The following is a 14,070-nucleotide window of genomic DNA, read 5'->3' as shown; positions in this document are numbered from 1 at the left end:
GGGGCGAAGGTCTGATGGGCATTCACACAGACCTGTGCTGGTTTCTCCTGCTGAGTAAATCACCTTGGTGCTGGTTTATTCCAGTTTATGTAAGGGGCTGGTGAGCTGGGTTCACATGATCCCAGCCTCTCCGAGCTGCACAGACCTGTATCAGGAGAGGGCACAGGTCTGATGGATGTTCCCGTGGGCCGCTGTTGATCTGCCCTTGTGAGTGAATGAACCCACTGCTGATGACACAGGGGACCCATGACCTTGGTCCACACAAGTCGGGTCCCTCAGAGATGCATCTTCTCTGTCAGACACCTGGCTGCCCTCATCTCTCTGTGGCGGGACCCACGTGGGTTCAGGGGCCAGATAGATTGACAAAGCTCATGGTGCAGGGAACTAGAAATGGCTGGTGCAAACAATTTCAAAACTCAATCAAGGCCGGGCGCGGTGGTTCACGCCTGTAATCCCAGCAGTTTGGGAAGCCGAGGTGGGTGGATCACGAGGTCAAGAGATCGAGACCATCCTGGTCAACATGGTGAAACCCCATCTCTATTAAAAATACAAAAAATTAGCTGGGCATGGTGGCGCGTGCCTGTAATCCCAGCTACTCAGGAGGCTGAGGCAGGAGAATTGCCTGAACCCAGGAGGTGGAGGTTGCGGTGAGCCGAGATTGCGCCATTGCACTCCAGCCTGGGCAACAAGAGCGAAGCTCCGACTCAAAAAAAAAAACAAAAAAAACAAAAAAACTCAATCAAATGAAGACATTGTTCCCACAGCCTTGCTCATTGTCTTCACCAGCTGCTTAGAGTGCTGTCGTAGAAATCCTCATCCCCAGCAACGACTCCCCATTGCACAACTGTCCCGCTTCACCCACGGGACGTGCTGGGAACGCAGTGGTTTCCACGGAGATTTTGCACCGTGGCTGTTCTTTGGCCAATAAAGGCAGAAACAGGTGAATAAGCTCACTGGTACTATTTTGTGAAGACCGACATTTAAATATAAGCAAGTTCATAGCCGCATGATTCACGATCGCCCAAAAGGAAAAAACACGGAAACCTGGATCCACCAAGGCATGGATAAACAAAACGCCGCATGGCCTGGCGGGGTGGCTCACGCCTGTAATCCCAGCACTTTGGGAGGCTGACGTGAGTGGATCACCTGAGGTCGGGAGTTCAAGACCAGCCTGGTCAACATGCCAAAACTCTGTCTCTACTAAAAATACAAAAATTAGCCAGGCATGGTAACACACACTGGTAATTTCAGCTACTTGGGAGGCTGAGGCAGGGGAAGTGCTTGAACCTGGGAGGTGGAGGCTACAGGGAGGCGGGATAGTGCCACTGCACTCCAGCCTGGACAGCAGAACAAGACTCCATCTCAAAATAAATAAATAAGAAAATAAAAATAATAAATAAATAAAATAATAAAATAAAAATGACTGGACGTGGTGGCTCACGCCTGTAATCCCAGCACTTAGGGAGGCGGAGGTGGGCAAATCGCTTGAGGTCAGAAGTTCGAGGCCAGCCTGGTCAACATGGTGAAACCCTGTCTCTACTAAAAATAGAAAAAAATTAGCCGAGCGTGGTGGCAGGAGCCCGCGATCCCAGCTACTTGGCAGGCTGAGGCAGGAGAATCACTCGAACCCGGGAGGCAGAGGTTGCAGGGAGCTGAGATTGTGCCACTGCACTCCAGCCTGGGTGACACAGGGAGACTCCATCTCAAAAAACAAAACGTAACAATCCCCCACCAAAATAACCCCACAAAAAATAAAAACCCAAAACGTCGTATATCCACACCGTGGGATATTACGCAACCATGAAAAGGAATAAAGCCGGCACGCGTGCTACAACATGAAGCCACCTCGCCAACACGATGCTGAGTGAAAGAAGCCAGACACAAAGGCCACATGTTATGTGATGCTATTTATACAAAGTGTCCAGAATAGGCAAAGCCATAGAGACAGAAAGCAGATTAGTGGTTGCGAGGGGTTGGGGAGAAGGGAAAATTGGGACCATCTGGGAATAGCTATGGAATTTTTCTTGAGGGTGGTGAAAACTGTCCTAAAATTGATTATAGTGTTAGAGGCACAACTCTGCAAGTACACTAAAAACCAGTTATTTTATTTTTAATTTTATTTTTTGAGATGGAGTCTTGCTCTCTTGCCCAGGCTGGAGTGCAGTAGTGGCGTGATCTTGGCTCACTGTAACCTCTGCCTCCTGGGTTCAAACAATTATCCTGCCCCAGCCTCTGGAGTAACTGGGATCACAGGTGCCCGCCACTACACCCGGCTAAATTTTTTTTTTCTGTGTGTGTTTTTAGTAGAGATGGTGGTTTCACTATGTTGGCCAGGCTGGCCTTGAACTCCTGACCTCAAGTGATTTGCACACCTTGGCCTCCCAAAGTGCTGGGATTACAGGTGTGAGCCAGCATGCCTGGCCTCAATGATTTATTGTAAGAGACTTATTCTGGGAAAGGCCGGGCTCAGTGGCTCACACCTGTAATCCCAGCACTTTGGGAGGCTGAGGTGGGTGGATCACCTGAGGTCAGCAGTTGGAGACCAGCCTGACCAACATGGTGAAACACCGTCTCTACTAAAAATACAAAAATTGGCCAGTGTGGTGGCTGGTGCCTGTAATCCCAGGTACTCGGACAGCTGAGGTGGGAGAATCACTTGAACCCAGGAGGCGGAGATTGCAGTGAGCCAAGATTGAGCCATTGCACTCCAGCTGGGCAACAAGAGTGAAATGCTCCTCTCAAAAAAAAAAAAAAAAGAGAGACTTGTCCTGGGAAAATACTTGCTCCTCTGTGAATAAGCACAGATATGAGTGTTCAGTGTAGCATTTCTTTGAAATATCAGCTGAGTTAATTAGATTAACTCACACCCACAAATTAGAAGATGATTAAATAATTGTGGCAACCTCAGACTACAGAATGCTAATAAAAGTTTAAAAAAAGGAATGAAGTGGTAACCTGTTAGTAACAAATAATGATTTTAAATTTATTTTTTGTTTTGTTTGCCTGGTGGATGTCTGCTTGCCGCGTCCTGAAATAAATGTGTCTTGAACACAGAGACATTGGTAGGCTTTTTATTTTTCTCTGGAATCCCCATGTCTACAACAGGAAAAGCTTGAAGCTGCTCACTAATGATGTACTAAATGATTGAGTTTGCGTTTTCCGTATCCAATGCTGCCTCAGGCACAGCATGTATACATTTAATAAGCTCATATAAAAAATATATATACATATGTAATATACATATATTATATGTACATTTTTCTTTTCTTTCTTTTGTTTTTGGAGATAGGGTCTCGCTCTGTCACCCAGGCTGGGGTGCAGTGGCGGGATCTTGGCTCACTGCAGCCTCTGCTTCTTGGGCTCAAGCCATCCGCCCACCTCAGCCTCCCAGGTAGCTGGGACAACAGGCACATGCCACCACGCCTGGCTAATTTTTGTATTTTTTTTTTTTTGAGATGAAGTTTCACTCTTGTTGCCCAGGCTGGAGTGCAGTGGTGCAATCTCGGCTCACCGCAGCCTTTGCCTCCCGGGTTCAAGTGATTCTCCTGCCTCAGCCTCCCGAGTAGCTGTGTTACAGGCATGCGCCACCACGCCCGGCTAATTTTGTATTTTTAGTAGAGACAGGGTTTCTACATGTTGGTCAGGCTGGTCTCAAAGTCCTGACCTCAGGTTATCCGCCCACTTCGGCCTCCCAAAGTGCTGGATTACAGGCGTAAGCCACCGTGCCCGGCCTCTTTTCTCTATTTTCTACTGCTTATAATTATTTTTTAATGTACAAGCTGGAAAACAAGAAGCATTTCTGGCCTTGAGTGCCACCCCAGGGCACGTCAACACCCTGCCCCTCCTGTGCCTTCTCTTGTCCTGACATGTCTTCAGGGTTGGATAGAATTTCTGGAGATTCCTCCTGGGGCTCCCCAGGCAATGGCCGAATTCCCAGAGTCACCTGGATGGAGGGAGGTCTTCTAGGGCCTGGGGCAAAAGCGACGTAGGTGGCAATGAAGTTGGTGGAAAAGTGTGAAGAAGGGATTATGGAATCCATTCTTGGCCAGGTGCAGTGACTCATACCTGTAATCCCAGCACTTTGGGAGTCTGAGGCGGGTGGATCACCTGAGTCAGGAGTTCAAGACCAGCCTGGCCAACATGGTGAAACTCTGTCTGTACTAGAAATACAAAAATTAGCTGGGTGTGATGGTGGGTGCTTGTAATCCCAGCTACTCAGGGAGAATTGCTTGAACCTGGGAGGCAGAGGCTGCAGTGAGCCGAGATTGTGCCACTACGTTCCTGCCTGGGTGACAGAGTGAGACACTGTCTCAAAAAAAAAAAAAAAAAAAAAAAAAACCCAAAAAAAAACAACAAAAAAAAAACACCCCCAAAATTAGCCAGCATAGTGACGTGTGCCTATATTCCCAGCTATTTGGGAGGCTGAGGTGGGAGACTCGCTGGAGCTTGGGAGGTTGAGGTTGCAATGAGCTGTGATTTCCCCACCACACTCCAGCCTGGGCAACGGGGTGAGACCCTGTCTCAAAAAACAAACAACCCCCCCCCAAACTCCACCTCCCAAAACACACACACAGAAAACCCAAAAAGCCACATGCCAAGAATTAATAAATAACGCTGGTTGAGAAAATCGGGCCCTTGTAGAGAGGAATGTTCCAGAATTACAGGCAGAGGCACTAGGTGTTCCGGTGACTGGCAGCGAGAGCTGAGTTGGAAGAACACTTTCCAGGCGCCGGGAGCAAGACCGCTCAGCCTCCAGGTGCCCTCTCCACCCTCGATGTCCCCCCACCCTGCCCCTCTATCTCCCCCTTTCTCTGTTCCTCAGTTTCCCCTCCTTGTTGCTTCTTGTGTTGTCCCAGTGTGTGAGTTGCTGTGTGCCTACCCCTTCCAGGGTCTGACAGGCAGAAGGAGTTTTCATTATATCCTGGAAGTCTGCCCCCCACTCCCTCCCCCCAAATCGGATCTAATTCTTTCTGCTCTGCTGAGGCTGGCCTGGTCTAAGAGGATTGGGACATTTGCTAAATGGGACCAGGACAGGGTCAGAGAGGCGGCGCTGGGGAGACCCAGGGGCCAGCACGGCCACCAGGGGGCGGCAGAGCCTCAGGAGACCAGAAGACAGAGCGGACAGAGAAGGGCGGGGGCGGTAGGGGGAGGGGGAAGCAGGCCTGCTCCCTGGTTGTTTAGAGAACGGCATTTAAGGGGTTAGAAGGGTGCCAACATTTTTGGTTTTTTTTTTTTTTTTTTTTTGAGATAGAGTCCTGCTCTGTTGCCCAGGCTGGAGTGCAGTGATGTGATTTCAGCTCACTGCAACCCCTGCCTCCCCGGCTCAAAGGACTCTCCTGCCTCAGCCTCCCAAGTAGCTGGGATTACAGGCGCCCACCACTACGCAGAGCTAGTTTTTGTATTTTAGTAGAGATGGTGTTTCACCATATTGGCCAGGCTGGTCTCGAACTCCTGACCTCAAGTGATCCGCCCACATTGGCCTCCCAAAGTGTTGGGATTACAGGCGTGAGCCACTGTGCCCGGCCAACATTGTTGATTTTTAAAGTTTACTATGTGCTGTGTCTCATGCCTGTAATCCCAACACTTTGGAAGGCTGAGGCAGGAGGATTGTTTGAGCCCAGGAGTTCGAGACCAGCTTGGGCAACATAGTGAGACCCTGTCTTAAAAAATAATAATAAAGTTTATTATGAACCTCTACCCTCACTTCCTACTCTCTCTCCCCTCTCTGTTCCGTTAGTGGTAACGGGGGTCTGGCCACTGGGAAGGGAGCTGCAAGCATGGGGGTCTGGAGGTGTCTGATCAAGGTCCTCGGAGATGACCTGAGGTTTCCTGAGCTGGGAATGTTTTGGAAGGGTCCGAGCTGCAAGGAATCTTTGCAGAGCCAGGGGGTCTACCTCTGATGTGAAGCATCTTGCACATGAAAAAGAATTTGACACAATTAAAAATACTTTTTTTTTTTTTTTTAGATGGGCTTTCGCTCTTGTTGTCCAGGCTGGAGTGCAGTGGCATGATCCTGGCTCACTGCAACCTCTGCTTCCCGGATTCAAGTGATTCTCCTGCCTCAGCCTCCCAAGGAGCTGGGACTACATGTGTGCGCCACCATGCCTGGCTAATTTTATATTTTTAGTAGAGACGGGGTTTCACCATGTTGTCCAGGCTGGTCTTGAACTCCTCACCAGAAATGATCCGCCATCTTGGACTCCCATAGTGCTGGCATTATAGGTGTGAGCCACTGTGCCTGGCTCAAAATACATTTTAAGTAAAATTTAAAGTCTTCAAAAGAATTTTTAAAATTCCACACTTTTAATTTCTAATTCATGCCAGGCTCAGTGGCTCATGCCTGTAATTCCAGCACTTTGGGAGGCCCAGGTGGGAGGATCACTTGAGATCAGAAGGTTGAGACCAGCCTGGGCAACATGGTGAGACCCCCATCTCTACAAAAAAAAAAAAAAAAAAAAAAAAAATTAGGTAGGTATGATTGTATGCACCTGTAGTCCCAGCTACTCAGAAGACTGAGACGAGAGGATCATTTGAGCCCAGGAGGTTGAGGCTGCAGTGAGCTGAGATCATCACATCACTACACTCACTCCAGCCTGGGCAACACAGCAAGATCCTGTCTCAAAAAAAATGTAAATGAAATAATTTCCAATACAGTAAGTAGCAATAGATACATAGCCAATATCAATAAAAGCTCTTTGGGCCCTCACTTACTTTAAATTCTAAGAGCTGGAGAGGACCCTGGGGTGTTTCTGGGGGATTTGGGGCAAGTCTTATTTACACTCTGGGTCGTGTGTAGCGGGGTAGTTGAGGGCAGGGTTTTGAGAAGCAAACACGGCTGGTCCCAAATAGTGTTTGTTTATTTATTTATATATGTACTCTTCTGAGACAGGGTCTCGCTCCGTCGCCCAGGCTGGAGTGCAGTGGCTTGGGCGGCAGAGTGAGAAAGCGAGACCTTGTCTCAAAAAGTGTGTGGCGTGCAGGCTGGTGGAGCGATCGTACTGTGTCTCTGTCTCCTGCACGCTGACTGTTACTCGGCTTCTATGATCTCAGTGTTATGGTAGTGAGATCCATTTTGCATGTCTTAAAATTTGTTTCTTTCTTTCCTTTTTTTCCTTTCCGTGGGGATTAACCTGGGGGGCCGCAGGCTGGTTCTCAGAGCCCAGGAGTTCAGCACCCACTGGGTCCCAGGTTCCCCCCTGAGCAGTTGTTCTCACAGGTGAGGTCTGAATGCTCACAGCCACCTCGTGGGGCAGACATGCAGATACCTCCATTCTACAGGGTGGGAGGGGAGACTGAGCCTGGGAGGGAGGGAGGTACCCACAGGTCAGGCGGCTGATGACCTTAAGGACCTCCAGGGGGTCCCAGCTTCTCACACACTGCATGTACCATGGATCTTAAGAACAAGACCTCAGGGAACAACAATCCCGTGGAAACTTCCTCCGAGGTAGCTCCTGGTATTATCCCCGCTTTACAGAGGAGGAAACAGGCTCACAGAGGCACTTTCTCCAGTTGAGTCTAGCACATCAGCGTCAGAGCCGAGGCTGAGCCCGCACCTGCCCCGGAGCCCGTGCCCTCCCGACCACCAGACGACGTGGCCTCTTGGGATGCTGGCCACAGCCCCACGGAGCTCAGAGGCCCCTTTCTCAGAGGAGGAAACTGAGGCTGAGACAGGTTTAGTCAATTCCCGAGTTCACACAGGTGATGAGTGGAAGAACCAGGGGTAGAATTCAAATCTCTCTGACCCCAGAGCCCCGCTCTTTACCCACCTCAAGTCTACCTGGGGTTCCCAGAAGCTGGATGAGGTAAGCTCCCTCCCCTGCTCCCACTCCCGTGCCAGGCCACCCCATGCTAGGCCTGGCACACGGGATTCCCATGGCTCATTGTGATAGCTTACAACTGTCTCCACTTTGAGAGGAGGGAACTGAGGCCCAGAGAGCCCACATGAAGGGCTCAAGGCCACGCAGCGAGAAAAGAACAGAGTTTCAACCCAGACTCACGTGGCTTCACGCCAGCTCTTGTCAAGACCCTCCCGGCTCAGCCGTGCTCAGAGCCCTCCCTCGTCAGCCCCGCCAGCCTCTCTCTGCAGTCTCTGTTGGTTCCTCTGTCCAGTGGGGACAAGGAGCTGGGGGGATGCGCCCACTACCAGGCAGGGGACTTGGCAGAAGCTGGGTTTCATGGCACTGTTAGAACCTGAATGAATTAACTCAGCAGCAGTATGATCCTGGGAGCATCCAGAGATTCCAATACCAGTGGGCAGCCCCACAGTCTGACCTCACTGTGCTGCAATCACAAGCCCTTGGTCCTTTTGGGAAAATATCAGACCTCTTCTATGTGCCAGCCTCTTGACCTGGTTCTGCCCCTCCATCCATCCATCCATGATCCATCCATCCATCCGTCTGTCATTCGTCTGTCTGTCCGTCCATCCATCCATTCATCCGTTTCTTTCACACTGAGCACTTACTGCTGTGTGTCTGGGACAGTCCCAGGTACTGGAGCTATAGCTGAGAACAAGACAGCCAGGGTTCCATCCTCCTGACAAGGGCAGACAAGACACAAGTTGTCAATAAGAGTTTTGCAAAAGGTTAAACAGGATGAATATGTTAGGGAGCTCGGGGGGTGTAGGCATCCCCCCGCTCTGCAGTAGAGCCAGGAGTGAAACCGATCAACAACCTGATCCAGGGATCCTCCAGTATTCCACACATCTTCAGACTGTCTCCAGCATTTAACCCCACTTTTTCCAGTGGCAATCATGTGCATTACGGTAAGACTCAAAGTCAGGTAGCGGAAGTTCTCCAACTCCTTTTATTCCCCAAAGGTTGCTTTGATTATTTTAGATCATTTATATTTCCATAGCAACTTCAGAATCAGTTTGACAGTCAATTTCTTTTTTTTTTTTTTTTGGAGACGGAGTTTCGCTCTTGTTACCCAGGCTGGAGTGCAATGGCGCGATCTCAGCTCACCGCAACCTCCGCCTCCTGGGTTCAGGCAATTCTCCTGCCTCAGCCTCCTGAGTAGCTGGGATTACAGGCACGCACCACCATGCCCAGCTAATTTTTTGTATTTTTAGTAGAGACGGGGTTTCACCATGTTGACCAGGATGGTCTCGATCTCTTGACCTTGTGATCCATCCGCCTCGGCCTCCCAAAGTGCTGGGATTACAGGCATGAGCCACCATGCCCGGCCTTGACAGTCAATTTCTACAGAAAAATCCTGAGGAGATTCTGACTGGGATTGCAGTAAATCTAAGGATTCGTTTGAGAAGGATTGACCTCTTATTAATATTGAGTCCAGTTCATGTTCAATCCATGAACATGGTATAGTTCACTATTGACTTGAGTCTCCTTTAATTTCTTCCGGCCATGCATTATATTTTTTCAGTAGGACAATTATCTGAAAGGAGAGATGGCAGGACTTATGGACGGATTGGAGGTGGGTGGTGAGGAGAAAGGGGTTGGGGGCAAGGCTGAGTGCCCAGATTTCTGCTTGAGCCACTGGTGGAGATGAGAAAGAAAGCAACTTGCCTTAGAAGACCTAGCTCAGAGAGGAAGCGCTTGGATGTGGCTTCAGCTTAATTGATCCCAGGGCCATGTGCAGGATGAGCTGAAACTCACCTCTCTGTACCCCCACCCCTGCAAAGACTCTGGATCCACGAGCTAACCAACACCCAAATTCCCTGGGGCAGGTGATTTAGGAGTTGCTGATGCCTTCTCTATCCTGCAAGAAGTGATTTTCTCCTCCCTCTCCCGCACAGCTGACCTTCCTTCCCTGCTCCAGGGCCAGAAGGTCTGTTCCAGGACTGGCTTCTCCCATCAGGAGCCTCTGGACTGGTCACCGAGGGTCAGACAGCCCCTCCCTCTCCTGCTGTCACCCCTGGCTCTTCAAGCTAATGAGACCTGTCCTGATTCCCCAGCCAGGCCTGCAGCCTTAATCTTTCCTAGCAGGAGGTTTGGGGGAGGGAGGAGGAGAAAGAAAGGGCTCCTTATGGCTGAGACACAATGACCCAGCCACCAGGAGGGATTACCGGGCGTGTGTGTGTGTGTGTGTATGCTCGCGTGTGCTTGTGTGCGTGTTTGGGTGCATGGGGAAGTGAAACAGAGCCGTGTGGGGCCCAGGAGCTCAGGGAGATATTAATACTCAAAGAGACAGCTGAGAGGAGAGAGACACAGAGAGGGCCCGAGACAAGGAAAACTGGAAATGCAGAACAACCGAGGTACCAGGAAAGGGAGAAGGACAGAGATGAAAAGAAATCCTCCTGGCTACTCGGGAGGCTGAGGCAGGAGAATTGCTTGAACCTGGGAGGCGGAGTTTGCAGTCAGCGGAGATGGTGCCACTGCACTCCAGCCTGGGTGACAGAGCGAGACTCGGTCTCAAAGGCAAAACCAAAACAAAACAAAAAAATAAAAGGCAATCCAGAGGGAGGGGAAGGAAGAATCAGAGAGAGAGAGCGACGGGGAAAGAGAGAAGGTGGAACAGAGGTTGGAGCTGCAGAGAGGCATGGTGGATAAGTGAGGACAGAGGAACGGAGACGAGGCTGGAGTTACAGGCACAGGCAGACAGGCGGAAAGACAGCACAGAGAGGGACAGACAGACAGGAACAGAAAGACACAGAGGCTGAGGGAGAGGGGAGAGAGAGCGAGACAGATGGAGAGACAGAAACAGAATAAGAGAGATCGAGGAGTAATGCAGGTTTCTCAATCAGGACAGGGACAGAGAGAAGAAGATGGAGAATAGAAGATGGGTATTTCTGCAAGTAGGCAGAAATGCCGCAGCCTGAGGCCCAGAGAAAAAGAAACGGAGAAACAGAGATGCCAGACAAAGACCAATGGTGTGTAGAGAGATGGAGAGTGCTGGGCTGGGTGGCTCATGCCTGCGATCCCAGCACTTTTGGAGGCCGAGGTGTGGGAGGGTTGCTTGATGCCAGGAGTTTGAGGCCAGCCTGGGCAACATAAAGAGACTCCATCTCTACAATAATAATAATAATGATCATAAAAATTAGCTGGGTGTTGTGGTGTGTGCCCGTAAAGTCTCAGCTACAGGAGGCTGAGGAGGGAGGATCCCTTGAGCACAGGAGGTCAAGGCTGCTGTGAGCCATGATCGTGCCACTGCACTCCAGCCTGGGCGACAGAGTGAGATCCTGTCTCAAAAAAAAAAAAAAGAAAAAGAAAAAGAAAAAAACCCCTCATACCCCAAAACACCACCAAAAACAGAAAAACAAAACATCCATTCTAATAAGTCTGCCTATTTTTAGTGCTGGGAGACAACCCCCGCCACCCCTGGCCCCCAAAAAGAGGACACTGTCATGTCTGACAACATACAGTCAGGCCACAGACAAGAGTTGACCAAAAGGGGAAACTGAGGCAGAAACCGAGAACAATGAGGCCGTACAGAGATAAACTAGCTGTTAGACAGGCTGCTGTGGAGAGAGAGTGGGGACCTGGGAGAGGCATCCCGAAAGCCCTGGGCCTCTCTTTTTTTCAGATGATCTCTCAGCACCATCTGACAGTTCTGTCCTTCCTCTTTGATGCCTCTCTCTCGGGCTACTAGCTGAAGCTGGAGGGACACCAGTTAGACCTAAGGAAGGACTTCCCTGAGGAGTAGAGGCTTATGGGGCCTCCCTTCCCCATCAGCCCTAATTGCCAAGATGTCATGGGGGGAAGAGGAGGGGATTAAGCAGACGGGTGCCCCTCCCCCTCCCAGCCAATGTCACCTCCTGGTGCCCAGTGGAGTCCCCCACCTTGGCCGGGATTACCCTCCGAGATCCAGGCCATGACAAATGACATCACTCCCAGCCCGGGCTTAAAATCTCCCCATGTGAGGGGACGTGTTTCCTCCAGCCTCTGCAGTCGGCCCGCTCCGTCTACGTCCTGGGCCACCAGGAGAGCCCCATCCCTGCTTTCTGAAGGTGAGTGTCTGCAGGAGAGACCCAGGGCACCAAGGAAGGGCGAGGGAATGGGGAGAAAGGAAGAGAGAGGAGAAGTTGGGTTTATTCTCTCCAAGGCTGTGTTTGCTGTGCCCTGCAGGTTATTTGCTGAATAGTCATACACAAAACAGAGGTCCTGTCCCGGCGTTTGGGGAGACGGGGCTGGGCTGTGATTGCAGCAAGAGCGAATGAGGTCAGACAGCAGGGACCAGCCCACGGCACTCGGGGCCTTGGAGGATTCAGGAGGCTTGTGGGTAAGGGGATCTCCTCAAGCCCTGACTGCCTCCGGGGTTGGGGGCTTCTCACGGTGGTTCTAAGGCAACTCCTCAGCACATCGCTCTGTTGGATTTTCTTTTGTTTTTTTGAGACAGAGTTTCGCTCTTGTTACCCAGGCTGGAGTGCAATGGCGCGATCTCGGCTCACCGCAACCTCCGCCTCCTGGGTTCAGGCAATTCTCCTGCCTCAGCCTCCTGAGTAGCTGGGATTACAGGCACGCGCCGCCATGCCCAGCTAATTTTTTGTATTTTTTTAGTAGAGACGGGGTTTCACCATGTTGACCAGGATGGTCTCGATCTCTTGACCTCGTGATCCACCCGCCTCGGCCTCCCAAAGTGCTGGGATTACAGGCTTGAGCCACCGTGCCCGGCCTGAATTTTCTTTAAAACTCTTAGCACTGCCTGAAATATTCGTGTGTGTGATTACCCACCAGTGGCCTATCTCCCTCACTGAACATTCGTTTCTCCCCAGTGCCCAGCATGTGGCTGGGATTTGCCTAAATATGTGTTGCATAGATGGATGAATGAATGACAGGTGTGGGACCGATGGACATACAGGCAGAGAGCTCAGGTCTGTGGCTGCAGCGGGAAGGACTCCGGGTGGACTTGAGCCTACCCGTGAGCTGGGAATGTGATGATTGGGGATCACTGTGCTGATGAATCCATCACTTGGGACCTCAATGCACCCAGAGGCTCTGGCTCTCAGCCCAGGCTCCACTGGGGACTCCTCACACCTGCACCCTGTTAACTTCCAGGGCAGTCATCCTGTCTGATCTTCTGCAAAAGCCTTTAGCCTTTTTTTTTTTTTTTGAGATGAAGTCTTGCTCTGTTGTCCACGCTGGAGTGCAGTGCCATGATCTCAGCTCACTGCAACCTCCACCTCCTGGGTTCAAGCAATCTTCCTGCCTCAGCGTCCTGAGTAGCTGGGATTACAGGCGTGCACCACCATGCCCAGCTATTTTTTTGGATTTTTAGTAGAGATGGGGTTTCTCACCACGTTGGCCAGGCTGGTCTGGAACTCCTGGCCTCAAGTGATCCGCCTGCCTCAGCCTCCCTCAATGCTGGGATTATGGGCGTGAGCTATCGCGCCCTGCCCATCTTCTGCAAAACTCTTATTGACCCCTTGTTTCTTGTCTGTCCCTGTCGGAAGAGCTGAGACCTTGTCTGTCTTGTTCTCAGCTGTATTCCCAGTGCCTGGGTAAGTCCTAGACACACAGTAAGTACTGAGTGAATATGGAGGGAATGAACGAATGAAGGAATGAATGAGTGAATGGCAGAAGGGCAGAAGCAGGTAAACAGACCGCCACAGAGAGGAGGTGCAATGCGGTTTTCCCCAAAAGGACCAAGCAAGGGCTGCGACCGCCGCAGTGAGGTCGGACTTGGGGGCTGTCCACTGCGTTTGAGTCTCGTGATCTTTCAGGGACCACGTTATTGATCACTGAGTTGATTTGCTGAGGCTCTAATGGTGCCATGAATCCCGGCTTCTACCAAGTCCCCTGCGTGGTAGTGGGTGCGTCCCCCCAGCTCCTTGTCCCCACTGGACAGAGGAGCCAACAGAGACTGCAGAGAGAGGCTGGCAGGGCTGACAAGCGAGGGCTCTGAAGGTGGCTGAGCGGGGGGGGGGGGGTCTTGCCACGGGCTGGCGTGAAGCCGCATGAGTCTGGGTTGAAACCCTATCCTTTTCTCCCTGTGTGGCCTTGGGCCCTTCATGTGGGCTCTCTGGGCCTTGGTTGCCTCCTCTGCAAATTCCTGGATGTTCTTTCCCTCCCCCTCCATGAGACTAGTCTTCCTTTGATTGATTTATTTATTTATTTTTTTTTTTTTTGGGACAGAGTCTTGCTCTGCTGCCCAGGCTGGAGTGCAGTGGTGCAATCT

At 51.0% G+C, this 14,070-nt stretch overlaps 1 protein-coding gene across 1 annotated transcript in view; it reads left to right on the top strand.

Annotated features, from left to right (window-relative positions):
• Window positions 1-11,679: 11,679 nt before the first annotated feature.
• The window catches only part of CRX (cone-rod homeobox), a 17,805-nt gene continuing 15,414 nt past the window's right edge, over window positions 11,680-14,070 (top strand). The window contains exon 1 of the mRNA XM_032262852.1: window positions 11,680-11,902. The gene's annotated coding sequence lies outside the window, so the exon portion shown is untranslated. The remainder of the gene's footprint in view (window positions 11,903-14,070) is intronic.

Source organism: Sapajus apella, unplaced genomic scaffold (assembly GCF_009761245.1).
Source record: "Sapajus apella isolate SASKATOON/1434 unplaced genomic scaffold, GSC_monkey_1.0 scaffold130, whole genome shotgun sequence".
NCBI lineage: Eukaryota > Metazoa > Chordata > Mammalia > Primates > Cebidae > Sapajus > Sapajus apella.
This window is presented reverse-complemented; position numbering and strand designations above follow the sequence as displayed.